The sequence below is a fragment of the Neoarius graeffei genome, chromosome 26, assembly GCF_027579695.1.
Source record: "Neoarius graeffei isolate fNeoGra1 chromosome 26, fNeoGra1.pri, whole genome shotgun sequence".
In the NCBI taxonomy this organism is placed as follows: Eukaryota; Metazoa; Chordata; class Actinopteri; order Siluriformes; family Ariidae; genus Neoarius; species Neoarius graeffei.
The window spans coordinates 38,174,404-38,199,339 of record NC_083594.1 but is presented as its reverse complement, the minus strand read 5'-3'; positions in this window follow the sequence as shown (position 1 = coordinate 38,199,339).

The window sequence follows — 24,936 nt, the reverse complement described above, 5'->3', positions numbered from 1 at the left end:
ATGAAATCTTGCTAATGCAGGAGACAGGCACAGCAGAAAAAAAAAAAGATTTCGTCCCAGAACTGGTTATATTCATTTGTGCCTACAAGTCCAGCCAGGAACAGATTGTTGACTCAAATACTGAGGTCAAAGTTTGTTGCTCACCCTCATGAACATCACAAGGGGAGCTGAAACATGAAAAATTTCTGTTAAGAGGAGAGATACATAGATGATCACAGTTGAATCATGCACCATCAGATCAAGGACATGCACTAACAAGATGAAAAGTCTGCTTTGATTTCAGGTTGTATTTAAGACAAGTCTGAATCAGGCTTGTAGTTCTCGAGTCCGACTCATGCTCTAATTTTAAGGACTCGTGACTCAACTTGGACTTGAGCACTGATGACTCGGACTTGGACTCATGCATTAACTGCATTTGGACTCGTGAATTATAGACGAAGACTCTGATTTTTTCTTTATTTTTAACATGAAGGGGGATGAATACTTTTGCAAGGCACAGTAAAGCCTTAATTTTCATTTCACTTTCCAAAGCCATGAATACATGAATTGAAAATATAACAATTTAGATAATTTTTACATGATAAACAGTGATCCTCAGAAACAAACTGTCATGAACAGTGTAGAACTGTATAAGCAACAGATAAGATGATATCTGTAACATATTAAACAACAACAACAACAACAACAACAACAGATAGCAGCTAATCAGGTGTTCAGTTCATAGAGCAAACTATACAGTGTCTTGCAAAAGTATTCATCCCTCTTCATGTTTGTCCTATTTTGTCGCATTAAAAGTTGGAATTAAAATAGATTTTTGGCGGGTTAGCACCATTTGATTTACACAACATACCTACCACTTTAAAGGTGAAAACTGTTGTTTTATTGTGACAAAAAACATAATTAAGATGAAAAAACAGAAATCTAGAGTGTGCATAGGTATTCACCCCACCCCAAAAGTCAATATTTTATAGAGCCAGCTTTTGCTACAATTACAGCTGGAAGTCTCTTGGGTATGTCTCTATTAGCTTAGCCCATCTAGCCACTGGGATTTTTGTCCACTCCTCAAGGCAAAACTGCTCCAACCCCTTGAAGTTAGATGGGTTGCATTGGTGTACAGCAATCTGCAAGTTATGCCACAGATTCTCAATTGGATTGAGGTCTGGGCTTTGATTAGGCCATTCCAAGACATTTAAATGTTTCCCTTTAAACCACTCCAGTGTAGCTTTAGCAGTATGTTTAGGGTCATTGTCCTGCTGGAACATGAACCTTCATTCCAGTCTCAAACCTCTGGGCAACTCAAACAGGTTTTCCTCCAGAATTTCCCTGTATTTAGTGTCATCCATCTTTCCTTCAATCCTGACCAGCTTTCCTGCCCCTGCAGATGAAAAATATCCACACAGCATGATGCTGCCACCACCATGTGTCACTGTAGGAATGGTGTTCTCAGGGTGTTGGGTTTGTACCACACATGGCATTTCCCATGATGGGCAAAAAGGTCAATTTTGGTCTCATCTGACCAGAGAATCATCTTCCATGTGTTTGGGGAGTCTGCCACATGCTGTTGGGAAACTCCAAACGTGTTTTCATGCTTTTTTTTTTTTTCTGGCCACTCAATGGCTTTTTCAATGGCTTTGTTTTCTGGCCACTCTTCCATAAAGCCCCGCTTTGTGGAGTGTACAACTTAAAGGAGATACGCAGAACCATGGCCTCACTTTTTGTTTATAAATGCCTTGAGACCTCAAGAATGGCATAGGAATAGTTTTAAGCGTTAACAATAAATCTAATATACAACCCCGATTCCAAAAAAGTTGGGACAAAGTACAAATTGTAAATAAAAATGGAATGCAATGATGTGGAAGTTTCAAAATTCCATATTTTATTCAGAATAGAACATAGATGATATATCAAATGTTTAAACTGAGAAAATGTATCATTTAAAGAAAAAAATTAGGTGATTTTAAATTTCATGACAACAACACATCTCAAAAAAGTTGGGACAAGGCCATGTTTACCACTGTGAGACATCCCCTTTTCTCTTTACAACAGTCTGTAAACATCTGGGGACTGAGGAGACAAGTTGCTCAAGTTTAGGGATAGGAATGTTAACCCATTCTTGTCTAATGTAGGATTCTAGTTGCTCAACTGTCTTAGGTCTTTTTTTGTCGTATTTTCCGTTTTATGATGCGCCAAATGTTTTCTATGGGTGAAAGATCTGGACTGCAGGCTGGCCAGTTCAGTACCTGGACCCTTCTTCTACGCAGCCATGATGCTGTAATTGATGCAGTATGTGGTTTAGCATTGTCATGTTGGAAAATGCAAGGTCTTCCCTGAAAGAGACGTCGTCTGGATGGGAGCATATGTTGCTCTAGAACCTGGATATACCTTTCAGCATTGATGGTGTCTTTCCAGATGTGTAAGCTGCCCATGCCACATGCACTAATGCAACCCCATACCATCACAGATGCAGGCTTCTGAACTGAGCTCTGATAACAACTTGGGTCATCCTTCTCCTCTTTAGTCTGAATGACACGGCGTCCCTGATTTCCATAAAGAACTTCAAATTTTAATTTGTCTGACCACAGAACAGTTTTCCACTTTGCCACAGTCCATTTTAAATGAGCTTTGGCCCAGAGAAGACATCTGTGCTTCTGGATCATGTTTAGATACGGCTTCTTCTTTGAACTATAGAGTTTTAGCCGGCAACGGCGGATGGCACGGTGAATTGTGTTCACAGATAATGTTCTCTGGAAATATTCCTGAGCCCATTTTGTGATTTCCAATACAGAAGCATGCCTGTATGTGATGCAGTGCCGTCTAAGGGCCCGGAGATCACGGGCACCCAGTATGGTTTTCCGGCCTTGACCCTTACGCACAGAGATTCTTCCAGATTCTCTGAATCCTTTGATGATATTATGCACTGTAGATGATGATATGCTCAAACTCTTTGCAATTTTACACTGTCGAACTCCTTTCTGATATTGCTCCACTATTTGTCGGCGCAGAATTAGGGGGATTGGTGATCCTCTTCCCATCTTTACTTCTGAGAGCCTCTGCCACTCCAAGATGCTCTTTTTATACCCAGTCATGTTAATGACCTATTGCCAATTGACCTAATGAGTTGCAATTTGGTCCTCCAGCTGTTCCTTTTTTGTACCTTTAACTTTTCCAGCCTCTTATTGCCCCGTCCCAACTTTTTTGAGATGTGTTGCTGTCATGAAATTTCAAATGAGCCAATATTTGGCATGAAATTTCAAAATGTCTCACTTTTGACATTTGATATGTTGTCTATGTTCTATTGTGTATCAGTTTTTGAGATTTGTAAATTATTGCATTCTGTTTTTATTTACAATTTGTACTTTGTCCCAACTTTTTTGGAATCGGGGTTGTAGTAATTTTTATGAATAAAATGATTCATATAGGTAGCGGTCTGAATGAATGACCTTGACATCTGTGATGTCACAGCAGGAAGGCTATCAGTCTCATCGCCATCTTCACTATACTAAAACACAGAGCAAACTGCAACTTCAATCCTCCATTTTGAGCTAATTTATCGTCATACCATGTACGTGTTGCTGGCGGGTGCAGCAACATGACAGAAAGTGGCTTTATGTTGCATTCATGGCCCAAGAATGCTCAAACTGCAAAGATTTGAATGCATTTTGCGAGAAATTCATGGGCACATTTTACTGATGACTCGTACAAAACCTCTGATCTGTTGAGGAGCATTGGCTATAAGCCCGTATTGAAAGAGGGTGCAGTACCAACAATTAAAGGAAAAGAAAACTACAAGAAAAGGAAAGTAAGTTCAGTTGCCCCAGTTCTCTTCGAGCATGAGCCGAGCAGTAATGGCCAAGTACTCAGTATGGAGAAAATGGAGAATGAGTGGACCATTTGTCAGATTTCTCCGCTGGATATGCTTGCCTCAGCAGCAATATCTCACCCTTACGTGGAAGAAGGGAATGAACGAAGAACTGAAAGTCAGATTGTTTCAAAACAATCGGCCACAAGATCAGCCTTCAAGAAGCAAGAACACAGACGGGTAAGATGCAACTCTCATTTGGTTGCACAACAACAACAACACAATATTGTTTACCTGCATTTAGATTAATACATGTAACTTGTATTGTGTATTTAAGTTACCGGTATAAGATTATTTAATTTGCTTCAGAATGTGATTGTCTCAGTTCATCTGATTATTTAATTAGCCTTTTACATTTTGTCAGTGAAAATGCATGCATGTACATGTTGTCTAAGTTATAACACCTATCCTGTTTTAATGAGAGTCACATGAGACTGTCAGTTCAATTCCATCCAATTCTCTAGACGGCTTTGTTCTCTGGCTTTATTTCATAAGGTGGGGGCCTCCATGGCCGATGTGTTATGATCGGATTCACTTTCCAATGGTTCGAACTGATACGGTTCTATGTGTATAGCAGTAGCATGTACACACACTCCAATTGCAGGATTATCACAGTCAGATGTATTGTGTCTGAGGAATCCGAAGAATCTCCAATAAATCCAAACAAAGGGGCCATTGCAACCACTCTTGTCTGCCTTTGGTTTATAGCTGTCAAAGGCCTCGGCCTTAAAACTGGTTACCGCTGTGACATCACTCACTCAGGGCTGGCTGGCTCAGTGGGGCAGCTCGAATGCCAAATTTGCAGTCAATTTTAACTCTCAAAAATATATATTTTTTATTCCCATTTATGCAACATACAAGAGTCAAGGATGGAGATACTATCCACTCAGGAATTTATTTAAAAATAAAGGTTCTGCGTATCTCCTGTTAGGGCTGGTGGAGGTATGGTGAAGTCAGGATCCAAAAACAGAACACAGACAGTAATCCAATAAATAAGATGATTTAATACAGGGAAGAAAGGGTGTGGCAAAAGATAAACAAACAGGACGAAAAACAAATAGCAAAAATAGTCCGGGCAAAATGAGAACAAACAACTTGACAAACACATGAGACAGGCAAAGGCAAAGACAAAAAAGCTAGCGCAAAAAACCATAAACAAGAAAAGACCCTTAGTGCAAGAAACCATGAACCAGAAAAACACTAGTGCAAAAACCATGGACAAGAGAAAATCACTAGAGAGAAAAACCATGAGGAGCAAGAGAGGCACAGAAACGGCTAGAGAAGCAAACAAGCCGTTCTGGCAAAAACAGAGTCTGAGAATGGCCTTTATATAAGCAGCAGTGAAAACCAGGAAGTGAGTTCAGGGGAGAAGGAATTCCTGTCCCGGATCGGTGCTGGTGTGAGAGATCCGTAATCTCTGGAGTGAATATCCAGGGCGGAGCATGACATCTCCTTTAAAGTGGTCCGATGGACAGATACTCCCATCTCCACTGTGGACCTTTTCAGCTCCTTCAGTGTTATCTTTGGTGTCTTTGTTGCAGCTCTGATTAATGCCCTCCTTCCCCGGTCTGTGAGTTTTGGTGGGCGGCCTTCTCTTGTCAAGTTTGTAGTGGTGCCATATTCTTTCTGTTTTGCTATAATGGGTTTAATGGTGCTCTGAGGGATATTCAAAGTTTGGGATATTTTTTATAACCCAACCCTGGTCTATACGGCAACACAACTTTGTCTCTGACCTGTTTGGAGTGCTCCTTGGTTTTCATGTTGCTTGCTTAGTAGTGTTGCAGAGTCCAGAACAGGTTGATTTATACAGACATCATGTGACAGGTCATGTGACAATTTGCACACAGGTGGATCTTAATCAACTAATTATGTGACTTATGAAGTGAATTGGTTGGACCAGCTCTTATTTAGGAGTTTCATACAAAAGTGAATGAATACCTATGCACACTCCAGATTTCTGGGGTTTATTTTTCCATCTTAATTATTGTTTGTGTCACAGTAAAACAATTGGCACCTTTAAAGTGGTAGGCATGTTGTGTAAATCAAGTGGTGCTACAAAAATCCCTTTTAATTCCAGCTTGTAATGTGACAAAATAGGACAAACACTAAGAGGGATGAATACTTTTGCAAGATACTGTACATTTACACTTTAGGCCACACCAATTTGATTAGTTGGTTCTCGGAATCACCGCTTAAAGAAAATGCAAAATGAAAAAAAAATAAAATCGAAATCAAACTCCCACCAACAGAAAAACATCGTGGCTGATGGTTCAAAATACTGAAGACTGCAGGTTGAGGTCACGTGACATCGAAAACCAATCAAATCGGCCCTTTCACTTTAGATAAAGACTTGTGGAAGAAACATGCCTGTGGAGGGGAATCCTGTAAAGCCTGTGTTTGTGATTGTTAGGATATTCAGCGAACAGAAGCGTAAAATCTTTGACAGGTGTGTCGAAATTCAAGAGGGGGGAAACTTTGCACAGTTGTACTCAAGATGCCATGAGCCTGTTACCCTACGATGTGCCAACTTGTACAACAACTCTGTGGAGGTGGGTTTGATTTATATATTTCATTGATTGATGTGAGGGGCAAACAAAAAATCATTCAAAGTATTTAGCCATCAGAAGTAGCCTACTCCTGGTCAAATCTTTTTTTCTGTGCATTGTAGACGTTCAATTGACTGTAATTCAATCGTTTATTTAGCCTATCTGTTTACTGGTTTGCCTGATAAAAGACGTGCAGAGAGATGGCATTCTGACTTGTCATGCATAGTTGTTTGAGTTCCCCTTGGAGGCTTGTTTATAGACTGGTACCAAAATTCAAAAAAGTGCTTATTTAAGGAGTTAAAGGCATTTTTGAGACAAAGTCGGCAAACAGTCTTATTTTGTCAATTTGGGTGTGCCGAATTCAAATCTGCAATATGCCGAGCTCTATCTGACCTCTGTTGACCTCTAGAGGTCATTGAACTTTGGGCCTGTAAAGGTCTCAGCTGAACCCAGTTTCTCAGCTTTCTAAGGAATGAAATGTACCAAAATGATTAATGAAGTTAGCAAATGGCCTTGTTTGTTAAATGTTTGGGTGCTGAATTCATTTTTCATTTGTAAAATGACATATGACCTCTGATAACCTCAAGGTCATTAAACTTGGCCTATAGGCCTATGCATTTAACAGCATTTTTAAACTGACTTTACTCCCCCAAAAAGAATATGAACAGACAAAAAACAAATAGAAAGGAACAAATACAACATTAAATGCCAGTCCATGTACATGTGACTTACTTTTCACAATGAGAATGCCTAGGCGATCACCTTACATAACATTGCATTACATTTAGCGGTTATTGTTTATACAAAGCTACTGAAAAAAGGACAGATTCAGCAGCATACAAAATGTGGGGGCATACAGGGTATACAGGTTAATCAGGGTTAGTATATATGAGAGTTTTTTTCTTTGTTGTTTGTTCTTTGTAAAGGCTTTACCCCGTTCAAAACAAAACAAAAAACAAACAAAGAAAAAAACTCTCATATATATATACTAACCCTGATTAACCTGTATACCCTGTATGCCCCCACATTTTGTATGCTGCTGAATCTGTCCTTTTTTCAGTAGCTTTGTATAAACAATAACCGCTAAATGTAATGCAATGTTATGTAAGGTGATCGCCTAGGCATTCTCATTGTGAAAAGTAAGTCACATGTACATGGACTGGCATTTAATGTTGTATTTGTTCCTTTCTATTTGTTTTTTGTCTGTTCATATTCTTTTTGGGGGAGTAAAGTCAGTTTAAAAATGCCGTTAAATGCATAGGCCTATAGCCCAAGTTTAATGACCTTGAGGTTATCAGAGGTCATATGTCATTTTACAAATGAAAAATGAATTCAGCACCCAAACATTTAACAAACAAGGCCATTTGCTAACTTCATTAATCATTTTGGTACATTTCATTCCTTAGAAAGCTGAGAAACTGGGTTCAGCTGAGACCTTTACAGGCCCAAAGTTCAATGACCTCTAGAGGTCAACAGAGGTCAGATAGAGCTCGGCATATTGCAGATTTGAATTCGGCACACCCAAATTGACAAAATAAGACTGTTTGCCGACTTTGTCTCAAAAATGCCTTTGGGTGTCACAATTCTGGATTTTGGTACCAGTCTATTACACAAATAAAAGGAAAAAATGAAGACTGTTGTTTCAGACTTTTATTTTCAATTATCCTTAATGCATATGGGTGGAAATCTCATCTCATCTCATTATCTCTAGCCGCTCTATCCTGTTCTACAGGGTTGCAGGCAAGCTGGAGCCTATCCCAGCTGACTACGGGCGAAAGGCGGGGTACACCCTGGACAAGTCGCCAGGTCATCACAGGGCTATGGGTGGAAATAAGATAAGCTATTAAAAGAGCCATATGAAATGTGTAACAATAATGTATTGTCTTTAATAATGTACTGTCTTTGTTTTGTTTCTCTGTTATGAAAGCCCTCTATTTCCACCGCTAATTTTACCATCAGAGCATTTTTAAAAAGTTATTTTTATTTCGCTTGCTCGCTTCATATTTTTCCTGAAAAAATCCGAGAACCAACTAATTAAATTGGTGTGGCCTTAAATCATTTTGTTCCAAACCATCTCATCTCATCTCATTATCTCTAGCCGCTTTATCCTTCTACAGGGTCGCAGGCAAGCTGGAGCCTATCCCAGCTGACTACGGGCGAAAGGCGGGGTACACCCTGGACAAGTCGCCAGGTCATCACAGGGCTGACACATAGACACAGACAACCATTCACACTCACACCTACGGTCAATTTAGAATCACCAGTTAACCTAACCTGCATGTCTTTGGACTGTGGGGGAAACCGGAGCACCCGGAGGAAACCCACGCGGACACGGGGAGAACATGCAAACTCCACACAGAAAGGCCCTCGCCGGCCCCGGGGCTCGAACCCAGGACCTTCTTGCTGTGAGGCGACAGCGCTAACCACTACACCACCGTGCCGCCCTGTTCCAAACCATGAATTCTAAAATATTAGTGTATTTCCAATTTATATCTTTTCCCACAATTATTATATTTAAGTCCTGAAAGAATTCCCTTGAAGCTATATGATTAATTATAGCCCATCAAAATCTTGATCAGATTTCAGAGCTATTACTTCAGGCTTGTGAGTGCTTGTTTAAAAGCTGTATCACACATTCAAACAACAGCAAAAACTGTATCTTGTAGTTGAAAACATGACAACAGAGAAAGTACTATCCTTATTATCCTTGTTGACATACCATGATGTCCACCTTCCCTTCAGGCCAAGATCTACATAGCAACTGTGCTTATTTTGTGTAAAAATTTCGTTGTAGCTTTTCACAACAAGGGACTCATGATGATCCGTCATGTCTGGTCTCACATATTTTACACGTCTTGCAGCGGTTGTCACTCCATTGGCACTAAATACAGTCAGGTTGGAAGACACGATATATGTTACTTTTCCATTGTGAAAGATTGAGTGGGAACGAAAATGTGATAATGTGAAAATGTGTTGTTTTTACCTCATACAATAACAGGTTTCATATGTGAAATGGGCTTAACGTGATTAATGGGAGGCCCTTTTTTGCAAATTGTGCAGGTTATTTGTATAAGTACTATTTTTGTTAGGTTAACATGGGACAGCCTTGGGCTGAGGTGCCCTTGAGTGAGGCACCTAACTGCCAACTGTTCCCCAGGCGCTGTTAGCATGGCTGCCCACTGCTCTGGGTATGTGTGTTTGCTCATGTGTGTGTGTGCATGTGTGTGTTCACTGCTTCAGATGGGTTAAATGCAGATATGAATTTCACAAGCGTGTGATGAATAAAGTTGTTGTTCTTCTTTTAAAAACATCATCGACTGAGCCTTTAAAGTATGATACAGTGATGTGGAACATGCTATAAAATAAGCATGTCAAAACTGAGTAAGACATTTATAGAAACTAAACAAATGTTCTTAATCCGCTAAAGAGCACACATATACCGTATAATACAGTACCTTTCAACAGTAGTATCAAATGTATGCATAATACAATTCCCAGTCTATAAAAGGGTTAACTTGAGTGCACTAGTAAAAAGAAAGTCCCACTTCATAACTCACCAGCTTTTAAAAAGAAGTTGCTGGAGGTCGACTGTTGACCTACACCGGAAAGACAGAAGTTTTGCAGAAGAACTGTCACAATGATGGAAACTTCTTCATTTATTGCTAGCAATCCATTTGCTATAATGGTCCTAAAGACATGAGATCAGGAATGTTTTCTCATGGCCTCTAAGAGAAAGTGGTAAATCGGCACTGCTTAGGAATCACTAAGTGCCAGAGAGATGAAATACAGAGAAACACGGACTCTGTGCAAACCACATAGTAACTGAGCAGACAAATAGGTCTCCTAGTGACAACACGTCAGCTCAAGTTAAAGGGAGAAGTGAAGGCCAACAACAAAAGTCCAATAACAAGTCCAAAAGTAAGTCAGACAGAATGAGTTTCTTTGACTTGAGAAGAAAAGAAAGGAGGGACAGGGGACACGTAGTAAACCAGGTGCCATTAGCTGAGGCTTAATGGCTCATTTTTATTCAGTGGCCTTTTTTTTCTTCAAAGCATTGTAAATCTTTTACTTCTCAGAAGAGTCAGATAAACCCAGAGAAGATATTAGTAAATAAGAAGGACCATTTCTGGATCATTTCTGGGTGACAGATGATTGGTGCAGTGAGTGGGAAATGAACATTAGACAGTTCATGTGATTACAGCCTTCCTGTTTTTCTACTCATACCTGAACACACTGGTTATAAATTTAGATTGAGAAATTTAGACATTTTACATTTGCCGCCCTTTGACCTTTTGACATTATTACAACATTGATATGAACACAGAAGGGTGGTGGTGCACCAGGTGGCATTAGCTACATCTCTCTTTCTCTCTTTGCTACTCACTCCATTTTTCCTTTCGGAGCATTTGTGTCCCAACTCCCCAAACGAACCCATGTCCATGGGATATTCATATTTTATAAATCCACTTCACTATTCTTTATGTTTGTACTGTTTTTAACCCACTCTCGGTTGCTGTGCCTAGCAGAAATGTTAAAGAGAGCTTCATTTGGAAAGATTAAAAGGCTAAGCATGGCATCAAAAGTAGGGCAGCGTTAATCAGGTTCAGTCCTTAGTGATATGGGGGCTGTCTAAAACGCCATCTAGAGGAGACGCCATTTTACTGCAGTTTCAACTGGCTGTCAAACTACAGCTGAGCTCAACATGAAGCCAGTTACCTTACAAATTATGAAGGGTACCAAATTAAAGGAAAAGGCAACTTTTGTACAAAACCAGGTGTGTAATAGGAGAAAAACATATACGTAATCAATTCCGTTAATTATTTCCATTATATATCGAACATGAAAAAATATTTTTAACTTTGAAATCATGAATTGACACAGAGGAGTCGAAGTTGGAGGAGTCAGCCATTTTGAGATTGTGGGCAACTATAAACCAATCAGAATCTTTCGTTAATGCGCCTCGCTCTGATCTGTGACGTCACTGGGCCCATGAAAACAGTGTTTACAAGCAGATCACTGTGATTAGGAGTCCCGGCGGGTGGCTTGTATTCGATTCGTTTATATCCCGACCTTGTCAGCTGTCAGATTTATGTTCATGGACCCGGTAAGCTGGTAAATAATATTTATTTATTTTTTTCTTTACCAAATTCTAACAGAAAATGAGAGCGCCCGAAAGGGAAAACCGAGCTGAGCCGCTTCACGCATGCGCAGTAGGCTTGGTAGGACAAATCCAAATAGGAGTCATTCAGGATTCAGCCATGTTTTTGCTCCGTGTTTTTACTCAACCAAAGTTATACAGTATTATGAGCTTTAAGTTGCATAAATAAAACCATTTGGTGAAACTTTGAAGAAGCGATTGTACTGGTTTTTTACCTTATTACCATGAAGCACTGAAGAGTTCTTTTCAGTGGTGGGCCGCATGACGTCACGCAGTAGATCAATATGGCGGAACGCATCTTCGCTGAGCTCAGCGCAAGCCCATATTATTAAAAGTTAAAAGATACTGTTATGTGGTCTGTTCTTTCTCTATAAATTCCATGATCGATTACTTTATATATTTATCTATCTATTTGTGGTGATTTTGTACAAAAGTTGCCTTTTCCTTTTAAGGACCTTCCTTCATAGCCACCACTAGAGCATCTACATGGTCTTGGTGTACAGGGGTTTAGAAATGGCCTTGGTCTTGGTCTTTGTGGACAGGGGTTTAGAAATGGCCTTGGTCTTGGTGTACAGGGGTTTAGAAATGTGATGTTGCATGACAGTATCTTGTAGGACAGTGTTTCTCACCCACTGGGCTGCAGCCCATTAGTTATCCTATGAGAGATCCTATCCCATGAGTGTGTGTAATACGAAGACTAATAAATGTAAGTCATAAGGCTTCAAATCATATATATGGCATGAATTATTAAACTAATCATTTAATTAAAATGAAAGAAATGCTGCTGTATAAAAGGAGGACTGCTGGTCTATGCCATTGTAGTGAGCAGGTCCTAGAGTACGCCATGTATAGGACAGAACGGATAATTAGCGACAGTAGGCGAGACAATTGAAACAATTAACCATAGCAGTTTCTCTGTGTGAGGTGATAGTTAGTTTGGTTTGATTTACAAAAACATTTACACACACCTTTATTAAAGATCGATAAATGAGGCCGGCGGCACGGTGGTGTAGTGGTTAGCGCTGTCGCCTCACAGCAAGAAGGTCCTGGGTTCGAGCCCCGGGGCCGGCGAGGGCCTTTCTGTGCGGAGTTTGCATGTTCTCCCCGTGTCCGCGTGGGTTTCCTCCGGGTGCTCCGGTTTCCCCCACAGTCCAAAGACATGCAGGTTAGGTTAACTGGTGACTCTAAATTGACCGTAGGTGTGAATGTGAGTGCGAATGGTTGTCTGTGTCTATGTGTCAGCCCTGTGATGACCTGGCGACTTGTCCAGGGTGTACCCCGCCTTTCGCCCGTAGTCAGCTGGGATAGGCTCCAGCTTGCCTGCGACCCTGTAGAAGGATAAAGCGGCTAGAGATAATGAATGAATGAATGTTTGCACCAGAATAGAGCAATGCATTCAGACAACATACACAGCTAGCTATCAGCCGAGTTGCTGCAAGAGAAGCAACATTTCCTGAGGTAGCAACTGTGTTGAATAGCTTGGGTTTCAGCAATAAACTGAAAACACTGCCTCTTCAGCACCTCTGAGTGGGCTGGCATTTTCATTCTGATGGTTTTAAAAAGCATTTCATGCTGCTTTGAATATACAAATTATATTAGCAACCTCCTGAGACCTTGGATCTTCTATCTCTGTTGATGTAATTCCAGTGTAACGATGAAATATGTGACTACGTGCATTGTGAAAACATGCGATTCACATCCTGGAAATCAGCATTCTATTAATCATGCATATCATGCAATTGTAATGTTTGGACACCAGAAGTTCCCACCCATAGATTTAGAATATATAGAGAGCATACTGGTCAAATGATCACGTTCTTTCATGGAGAACCTGCACCATTACCAGGAATTGTCTGTACTTGTGAAGTGAACGGCAGCTCCAGATCGCAGAGACCAACAAACTTTATAGGTTATGGTGACACTACAACATTATAGCCATTAAAACTGGCTCATCAGTAGCTTTCAAATGACCCCAGCCTCATGCCGCCATGATCTACAGGAAAGAGATTGCGGAACTCAGGCATTTTGGCTGAATTTGGAGCTCTATTTCATTAAAAAGTACACCTCAGGCACTGCTATGGATGTTTCAGTTAATCATTTTCCCCAGGTTAGAGACTCAGTTTATCGATCACATTTTTGGGAGAATTGATCAGTTTACTGATTTATTTCTAAGATATAGTGAACTTGTACAATACAATATTAAACTTCTGTTTGTAGGATTTTGATTTTTTTTTTAGCTTTATACAGACAAATATGCACATTGTTTATCTCATCTCATCTCATTATCTCTAGCCGCTTTATCCTTCTACAGGGTCGCAGGCAAGCTGGAGCCTATCCCAGCTGACTACAGGCGAAAGGCGGGGTACACCCTGGACAAGCCGCCAGGTCATCACAGGGCTGACACATAGACAACCATTCACACTCACACCTACAGTACGGTCAATTTAGAGTCACCAGTTAACCTAACCTGCATGTCTTTGGACTGTGGGGGAAACCAGAGCACCCGGAGCAAACCCACGCGGACACGGGGAGAACATGCAAACTCCACACAGAAAGGCCCTCGCCGGCCCCGGGGCTCGAACCCAGGACCTTCTTGCTGTGAGGCGACAGTGCTAACCACTACACCACCGTGCCGCCCACATTGTTTATGACTGAGAAATAAAAATGAGTCTTTTCAGTCATAATTTTTCTTGATTAAAATTTTGTTCAAAAATATTCTGAGAATCAAATTGAATCGGATCCTGAAGCCAGTATAGTGAATCAAATCAAATGGAATCGTGACTGGACTGTATCATTACATCCCTAAATTCCACAATCAGCACATTTACACAGTCCAAGGAAGCAAAATGTAAGGTAAGGGAAGGCGCCGCTTCATGAACCTTTTTTTTTTTCTCCCCAGTTTTGGTGTTGCCAATACACCACTAGCAAATTCTCCTATCTTCCCTATCATAAAATAACCAACTACAGAGGCTGGAGTCGAACTCGTGACAAGACATGCTACATCTTTTTGAACATGCTGTGTAACAGAATTGGAGGAAAGCTCTCTCTGCATACATGAGCTCACAGCCACCTATGATTGGCTACTGTCAGTGTGATTGACAAGGCAGAGAGAGAGCATGCCATCCTCCCTACCCAGAAAGCACAGCCATCTTTGCTTTCTTGACTCTTTACCATGAATGACTGTGGCTTTGTGGTGTTCGAACTCACAATCTCCTGAAGGTCTACAGTTACCTGTTACAACATACCAGAAGGCATAGTTCACATTATCTACTTTAGATCACATGGCAGCTTAAACACACAGTATGAAGAGCTGTTGATTTCCAAGTCTTATTCGTGATTTTAGTTTGGTGGTAGAAATCTCTTCACACATGAAGCTATAAAACACAGATATTAGAAAACACAGCAGGTCTGCGACTAAACAATACATAATCGAATATTCATGATTCCAAGCTTCGCTTATACACTTATATGCCAGTATCTCCCAAGGGAACACTACACATATTGAGTCCTCAGTGACGGGGTGGGGGGGATTTTTCATGAAAGATGAGCAGAGAGAGTACATGAGTAATGCAAGGCACTGCATCTACTGTACTCACCCAAGGAGCACAGGTTATAAATCTCTCCATAGCTCCTCTAGTAATAATAAAATAATAAAAGACCCTCATGTGCTGTGGAGGACGTGGGAGCAAGTAATTTCACTGTGACAGTCTAGGATTTCACTGTCCTCAGATTTTGATATTTTGACTTTCATATAGTCAAAATATCAAATACAGATGTACAGCATACATCTTTAACTAAAAAAACATTAGAATTTGGTGCACAAGTTTTAATTTTCTTTGGGTTTTCTGAAATCAACACAGGGTCAAAAATATACATACAGCACACCTAATATTTGGCTAAAATGTCTCTTCACAAGATTCACCTTGACCAAACATTTTTGTTTACCATGAACATCCACTTTGTACAATGAACCAGTTCCACTGGCAGCAAAACAGCCCCAGAGCATGATGATCCTACCACCACCACCAGCTGGTATAGTGTCCCTCTGTACATGGTGGTCATTGTGGTCAAACAACTCAATCTTTGTCTTATCTGACCATACAGCTTTCCTCCAAAAGGCTTTTTCTTTGTCTGTGTGGTCAGCTTCAAACTTTAGTTAAAGGATATGGGACATGAAACATAAAAGCACGCTATATCAGTTTCTTTCCATTAAAATATGAATTAATTGCATCAACAAATACAAAATCATCTATTAAATTCAGCAAAATCGTTATATTCGTGATGATTATATGGCATTTCTGCTCGACTTCCGATATGCATTTTTTGCAACCGGAAGAGCCGCTGTCACGTGATCATACGTCACAAAAACTTTCAGGCACAGCACAAGCGGGTAGATGAATGGAGAAGTGGATGACAAGAAAATTGTTTTTATAGTCTTTAAAGTACATTGGACATCATACATTGGACATCATGGTGTATTATGCTGCTTATGGTTGCAATAATTCCAATGGGAAATGCCCTGGAGTAAGTTTTTTTGCATTCCCCAAGGACCCGAAGCTGAGGAAAGTGTGGGCTCACCTGCGCATGCGCAGTAGGCTGCACGCATGCGCAGTAGGCTTGGTAGGACAACTTTACAGAACACCTGTTGAAAAAAACTTTGCACCTACTGTTTCCCACAAACTGTATTTGGACCATTTCACTGAGGATTCTTTCAACATTAATACTCAGGTACTGAGCGATATTAATTCATGAAACAGGAAGCATAAGGATGAGAAAAAAAAACAGTTCAAATTGGGAAGCCGCGCACACCTGCGCCAGGCTGCACAAATGCGCGCAGCTTCCCGACCCAAACCGCCTCTCTCTCATCCTTACACTTCATGCCTCATGCTCCATGAACCAACATCGCTATTTTTTTTTAAAAATTGGATCTGCGCAATTCAGCCGTGAAAAAGGCGGCATCCGCTGAAAGGCGTGCTGTTTGCATCCCTGCACGGAGGCCAGGGGACAGGGCAGGAATATTTTTGTTGATATGAGTGATCCGGTGCGATTTCGCGACCCCCCTGTTGAAGACCTCTGCGCTAAGCGACTGAAAGCCGAGGTAAGGATTAGTATTATAATTTTGGGTGTATCAATTATTGATTATCATAATTCTGACTCGTTTCGCCATTTTGAATGTTTTCATCTCGGACTCTGGAAGCATTGTATCTCAATCAATCTCGAAAAATATCAGCAAAAAAAAAAAACTAGCTTGCAACGGACTTTAGCTAGATCTATGATGAACTTTCAATGTATGATACAAAAATAATACTTCTTTCAACAGATCATTAGCCTTTGAGCAGAATTGTTTTTAACTTACCAGGAAGTGTTATCCAGCCGACCACTTTCAGTTTCATGAGGGCTGAATGAACTCTCACTCTCAGAATCATCTGACCCGTCAGAGTAAAGACAAGATCTATGTTCATGTGAATTTCCAGCTATCGGTTCGAATTGATAAGGTCTAACTTCACGTCTCTGTGAAACATCGGGAATGTCACTATCGATGGTGTCCATTTCGGTAACCTGTTTACATTAGATTCCCAAGTGCTGGCTCCTTGGAAAGTTTTTGTGACGTCACGGGTCACGTGACCACCTAGCTCATTAACGAATCCTTGTTTTACGCTGATGTATAGAAAAACTTGAATAATGTGATGATTTTCACATTTTTGACGCCCTGTAGTGATTTAGATGGCATTTCTTATGTCCTTTATACATAATTATGCCCAGGTAAAAATCCATGTCCCATATCCTTTAAGCTTGAAGGTGTCAATTTTGGAACAGGGGGTTATTTCTTGGATAGCAGCTTCTTAGTCCATGGTGATCTGAACTGTAGACAGTGATCCATCAGCTTCCAGTTCATGGCAGGACTGTGCCTTGGTGGTTCCCAGGTTGTTGCTGACCATCCAAACCAATGCTGAGGGTGACAGTTTGGGTTTTCTTGAAGCAAAGTGTCTTGGCAAAGTGACTACACCTCACAACAACTTGGATACAATTGTTTGAACTGATCTTGGAATTTGAAGTTGTTTAGAAATGGCTCCAAGAGACATTCCGGGGTTGTGTATATCTATGATCCTCTTTCTCACATCTGCACTGAGCTCCTTGGACTTTCCCATTTTATTGTGTGTTGGTCAATCTAATGAGTGCTGGAAACAAACCCTTTTAATGAAGGCACAGAGAAGCTACCAGCTGTAGTCAATCATGATCACTAACAGGAAGTTAAGAGACCTCGGCCTTAGCAAGATAACATTGTGGAAGTTTCAGCACCTCTGAATTAATAATCTAAGTGAGCATGTATAATTTTGACCCTGTTTTGATTTCAGAAAACCCCCAAAAAATTAAAACTTGTGCACCAAATTCTACTGTTTTTTTTTAATTAAAGATGTATGCTGTACAATAATTCTGCCACAGAAAAAGAACAGTTCAAAGAAATTACTGAAAGCCCAAATATTGCCATGACATTCATATCCAAGATGACATTCATGTCACTGTATGTAAACCTCTGACCAAAACTGTATATATGGGATTTGCTATTTGCTTTGGTTTGACACTGGATATAAACAAACACTCAAAAAAAAAAAAATTGGAGGCACATGTAGGGCTGAAGGGGCATACACACAGGAAGCAATTCAATTGTCGGTCATCACTTTGTTGCCGAAAGTTTGTTGACTTTACATGGATGAATTTCTAGGACCTGAAATATCCAAGCGAAGAGCAAATCACTTTATATTTGGATGACCCTGTCGACAAACTATCAGTGACAAAGTGATGGGTATCCTTTCGCTCACACTGGTAGTCACCTCAGAGCCAAGAAGCCTTTATTTGTCGCATGTACACTCAAGCACAGACTTAAGACTTGTGGGTTAGATGCCTTGCTCAAGGTCACTTCAGCCCAACCTCAGGCCATGGCTGCCTCGTGTTAACCTAACCGCATGTCTTTGAACTGTGGAGGAAACCCACACAGACACATGGAGAACATGCAAACTCCACACAGAAAGGCCCCAGTCAGCCGCTGGGCTTGAACCCAGAACCTTCTTGCTGTGAGGCGACAGTGCTAATCACTACACCACCGTGCGGCCCCAAGTAGTTTAACTCTGTTCCCACCCACTTCGCATCACTAGCAGTTATTTCACCTGTCATCGCTATATATATATATATATATATATATATATATATATATATATATATATATCACTGAATTTCATTAACATTACATGGTCACTCATTTCCATGTTGTGGCAAATGTCTTCCTGTGTGTATACCCCTTAGCGACAAACTTCCAGCAACAAAGTGATGGGTGATGAGTGAATCGCTTTCTGTGTGTATGCACCTTAAGAATGTACAACTATGGTGATGGAAAAAGTGTAAAGAAACCTTTACCAAGTGCATGCAGAAATAAAAAAAAATGACCTGAAAACAGAAAACACAGAGCCAGTGCGGAATAAATGATTATATAATTATATAAATAACTAGCTTAAAATATGTTCTTTTTCAGGTCATTGGTCCAAATATCCAGAACAGGAGTGATACAGCTCAGTCCTTGGGCACACACTTGCTTAGTTTGGGAGCTTCCACATAAGTTGCAACCCAAAATACATGATGTGTTTGGTTCATTTCCTGCAGTCAGGATGATTCAGAGTCAAAGCACTTTCTCACTACATTCAAACTATGCTGGCGTTCACTTGGAACCAGACTTGTTCAGATGCTCTCAGACCAGCTGTCTTGGTCAGTGTGAGAAAAGGTGCTGTGTTCTTACCTGCTCAAATAATCCACATCAAGGGTGAAAAACATGCCACAGTTCCAGACAAACTAGAAAACACTGTAAAACAGTAAACACTGCATATGTGAAAGCACCCTTGTCATGCATGCTAGATCCTTCAGCATGGAAGCTTCAAAATCCTTGAAAAGGCTCCAGGCAGAAAGTCATTCAGCCCTCATTAACTGCTTTTGTCATCCATAGAAAACAAGCTCATCCTGCTTTTCAAGCAGGGCCTCAAACGTTCACATCCTGTTTTCAACACTTTTATCACACACACACACATCACATTATCTCTAGCCGCTTTATCCTTCTACAGGGTCGCAGGCAAGCTGGAGCCTATCCCAGCTGACTACGGGCGAAAGGCGGGGTACACCCTGGACAAGTCGCCAGGTCATCACAGGGCTGACACATAGACACAGACAACCATTCACACTCACATTCACACCTACGGTCAATTTAGAGTCACCAGTTAACCTAACCTGCATGTCTTTGGACTGTGGGGGAAACCGGAGCACCCGGAGGAAACCCACGCGGACACGGGGAGAACATGCAAACTCCACACAGAAAGGCCCTCGCCGGCCCCGGGGCTCGAACCCAGGACCTTCTTGCTGTGAGGCGACAGCGCTAACCACTACACCACCGTGCCGCCCACTTTTATCATGAAAATGCAAATATAAATAGTTTGCACTGGAGATGAAATGAGCTACAAGAAGTGGTGCATTAATCTAACGTGATTAGTCAGTGTGTTGTCTTGGCTGATTAAACCCCCTACTGCTTGCTTTTGAAGGATTCATCATAATTGACCTTTGAGGACCAAATCAAGCACTTACAGCTGAGCTTCCTGTGAGGAGTGTTTTCCTGTTCAATCCAGTTAAAGATCTTGCCCTCCATTTAATTAAATAGTTTCGAAGGCCTGTGGTCACTATCACTGATCGATAGTCTCAAGCAAATTAAAAACCATGTGACAAGATGTCAACATAATCTATAGCAAAAAATGTCTAGCAAGTAAAAAGAGCTAAAAAAAAAAAAAAGAAAAGAAAAAGCTGAAGTAAGTCAGTACGTGAAATACAAATCAACTTTAGGCTGTTTTCAGAGTGAAAAAAAATGTGTTCGTTCTTGTATTTAGTGTCAACACAAACAGAAGCAAATCTCTCATTTTTAATCTACTAGGGGCCCATGCATAATAAATACATCCACTACTGGTCACTAATCATTGCATCGAAATTTAATATAATTGCATTTCATTAGCAATCATAATTCCCTTCAAAAGTGCTCTAAATATCAAAATCGGGACAAAAAAAACAAAAACAAAAGAAGAAAAACACATGACAGATGAAGCACAACAATAGTACTGAGCCACTGTAAGGGTCTTTGTGTGGAGGAGGGTCTCTGAGGAGGGCAGGTGCATCCAAACAGACCCATTATCTGCCTCCACTGAATCTGAGCCCTAAAGACCTCCCCCACCCATCTATAATCCATCCATCTATCCACTGCTTCAGCTCCACTCCTCCTGTCTCTGAGAACGACAAACAAAGCCAAGTCTCTGCTTTATTAGACCATTAACATATCTTTGATTTCTTCAGTATAACTGGCTGCACTGTATGTTTAGTTTTGAGTTTATTGCCATTTGCACAAATACACTGCAGTACAGGTACATTGGAATCCTTGAGCGTTTTCCATGAAACAACATTCATCCATCCATTATCTGTAGCCGCTTATCCTGTTCTACAGGGTCGCAGGCAAGCTGGAGCCTATCCCAGCTGACTATGGGTGAGAGGCGGGGTACACCCTGGACAAGTCGCCAGGTTATCGCAGGGCTGACACACGAAACAACATACATTCTAAAAAAAATAAATACACAAGTATAACAATAACAAATAAACAGTGAGAGTACTAGATAGAGCTATGTACAGTCAGGCTGTCATTAAACTGAGTGCAACTGTATAGGAATAAATATATAAAAAAGTAATAAATATCTGTCTGAAGTGGTATTGCACATATTGGGTATTGCACAAATCGAGTGAGTATTGCACGTTTTGGTTGAGGAGGTAGAAAGAGAAGTTAGAAAATCCAGTTATATTGCACATGGAGATATTGTGTGTGTGTGTGTGTGGGGGGGGGGGGGGGGGGGGGGGAGTAATCAGTGAGGTAGTTAGCTGTCCAGAGTTTGAGTGGGTTGTGGTAAGAGGTACTTCATTCCCTCCTTAAAGGGGGACTGAAGTCATTTTTAAACTTGCTTTATTTCTTAATTAACGTGTTATTCAATTACGTTTTCGGTTTTATTAACCTATCATGACTCATACTGGCATATTATATTACACTTATCAGCCTTTTCGGTTTTTAGCCATGTTGAATGTAGTTCGTATGGTCCACGGCAGGCGTTGCTGATCCACGCAATCTTCACGAGACTTGTGCGAGACTTCAAACGTGAAGTGTCAGCGCCGCCATTTTGAAAACTGTTTACACAGCAGCCAGATCGCCATATCATTCCAATTTAGATTAATTTTGAGATTTGCCAGCTTCATCAGTGATGGAGTGTCAGTCCTGCGCGCTGTGGCGCGTGCACTTGAAGGCGTGCCTCAGGCTGCGCAGGCGCCGAATGGACTCCAGCACGCACGCCGTGAGCAAGGCACACCTGAGCTCAATTAAGGAACTATGTGTTTGCCTATTTAAGGACTATGCTGATGCATTTGCATCGCGAAGTAATATATAGATTTAGGCACTGTCTAAAAGCGGAGCTCCCATCTGTTTCTGGGTTGTAGAATTTTCTTATATCATAGCCAGTCTCTTTTGTTTTATTTCTTTACTGGCTAGCACTGGCCACTAGGCGGTGTGTATGACTGGTAATTACTAACACTGGCCTCGAGGCGGTGTGTATGACTGGTAATTACTAACACTGGCCACTAGGCAGTGTGTATGACTGGTGGTACACGTACGGACAAACCACAAAAAATCGACTCGATGGGTTTACCATTTTTTCTTAGGTATGGTGCTCTGCTGGAGCTCCGCTATTACGATACGCATTTACGCATTACCGAGCCTTTCTACCCGTTGTCTTGATTTCCTGTTTCACAATCCTTGTGCCTGTTTCTCGTTCTTGTCCTCGCTTAGCCTTTGATGTACTGTTTGCGCCTCGACTGACCCTTTTGCCTGTATTCTCGTTTTTCATCTAGCCTGCCGTTTTGGATTGTTTGCCTGTGTATATATTGTCTCACTGTATATATATTCTGCACTTTATTAAACTGTATACTTCTGCACATACATCCGCCTCCCTCGCACATGTGACATGGAGATTATTCCATATGACTTCGAACCAACGAGGAGGAGAGAAGAGTTGGAAAGACGACAGGATAAAGACTAGTCCGTCGTGCTGGTATTTACATCATTACTGTCACACAATTAAAACGTGCCAGATCAGGCGGCTGGTGGGTTTTCAAAATAATAAATACATGCATGTATTTTTGTGATAAATACGTTTTATACTGAGCGCATTTCCCACATAATCCTCACTATGGTTTGGACAGCACTACAAAATGGCGTCCCCACCATATAGTGCCCTATATAGTGAGTAGGGAGCGATTTCGGACACAGGGAAAACTTTTGGCTTGATTACGTCAGCATTCGAAGGAGGGCGCGCATGTCTTTTGACAACGCGGGCAGATGTTGGTCACTTTGATTTCCGCTGTATGTTTTACTTCCGTCCTACGATGTCTCGCACAGGTCTCAGCAAATCTCGTTTATGGCCATTGCTTTGACATATGGACTGAGATATTACATAGCATATTTCAAACACTCATAACTTGCTATAGACCCCTTTCACATGACGTCACCGCGCCGCGAGATTTTGTTAGGCGCCATATTGGAAGACCAAGTACATGCACTCACAATATAAAACAAAGTACGAGCGAGAGTAAAGTGACACGATGGATGATAATTCTGGTTATGTGAGTACATTACCAGCTGCAGAAAGGGCACGGTATGTGGAGAAACTGGCTGTGATTGATGGGTTTGACCCATATGATAAGACTCGCGGCAAGGGAGAATGGAAACATAAGGAGGACCTGACACCAATTCTGCCATCTGTTTGCTACCCAGACATTGTAAACTATTTGCTGTTTACACCCAGTGCCTACACTCAGTGTTCGAACTATGCCGATATTTTCGGGGGGTCCCTTTTTTCCCTTGGGGGGGGGGCGCTTGCGCTTGTCTCGGAGCGCGGATCTCCAAACACATGAGAAGCCTTGCGCTTGTCTCGGCGCACGGCTCTCCAAACACATGAGAAGCCTATCTTACGCACATATCACGCGGACTCCACACACGCATCGCGTCTGAAGTCATAACTCATCAGGGGAAATAGTGTCCGCATTGGCATGTTCAAAAAACAACCTCGCGTCAACAATGATACCACACGCAAGAAAAAAAAAACAGTCAGGCTACTCAACAACTAACCTGGCAGCAGCGAGCAAGCCCCAAACCATCCTAAATTATTATTATTATTAAATTGTAGAAGTCTGGGAGGCTTGCTCCTCATACAGTTATCAACTTGGGGCCAATTTAGCATGTTTTAAATCTGAATTTCTTGCGTTTGCTTACCTCAAAGTGTCCACAGATCATGCACAGACTTATCTATTATATCCACAGTTTTTTGCCAAGTCTCACACAGGTTTCTTTCAAGTCTACTGTTGGGCCAATAAATCATAAATAAAACAGCTCAGATTTGTTTGTTTAAGTCGTTTGCCACTCCACTTCATTCTCGTGGGTTCACATACCGCTGCTGTTATTTCCCCCTAATCACGAGTTTGTTGGTCTTCCAAAATGGTGCAGGGTCTGTTTACTTCCGGTTTCGGGTGACGTCAGTGAAAGGGGTCTATAGCAGTGACAATTGCTGTCAGAAATGCATTCCTACATTTTATAAAATGAGATAAATAGAATTTTGATAATAAAAAATTTGCCTTCAGTTCCCCTTTAGTGTCCTGTGCCACCAGCCTAACAGCAGAAGGAAAGAAGCTGTAATACAAGGGGGCCCTATGAGTACTGATGCTTACAGGCCTGTGGTGTCTCAGGTTGTAGTCTGTGTTCACCCACTTGAACAGAGCATAAGCTGGGTGGTGTTTGTCTTCAAGGATGCTCTGTGCGTTCCTTCTGTGGCGCTGGGTATATATAGTGTCAATGGAGGGAAGGTCAGAGCCAGTGACTTTCTCTGCTGTTTTAATTATCCACTGCAGCGATTTCCTCTCAGCCAGGGTGATGTTACCATACCATGCTGTGATACCACTGGTGGGAATACTCTCAACAAGTCCTCTGTAGACTGGGACGAGAGGCTGGCATCTAAGTCTGGCCTTCCTCAGCAGTCTGATGAAGTACAGCCTCCGCCGGGTTCTTTTCACTAAAGTTGCAGTGTTTTTAGCCCAGCTGAGGTCTTCTGAAATGTGAAGGCCTAGGAACTTATAGCTGTCAGTCCGATTCACCTCAGTCCCCCTGATGGTGAGAGGCTGCAGAGGGGGGCTCGGACAAAATCATTGTCCTCTCCATCGACGGTGATCTTGTGAACCAATTCCCTGTATGACGATTCATCCCCCAC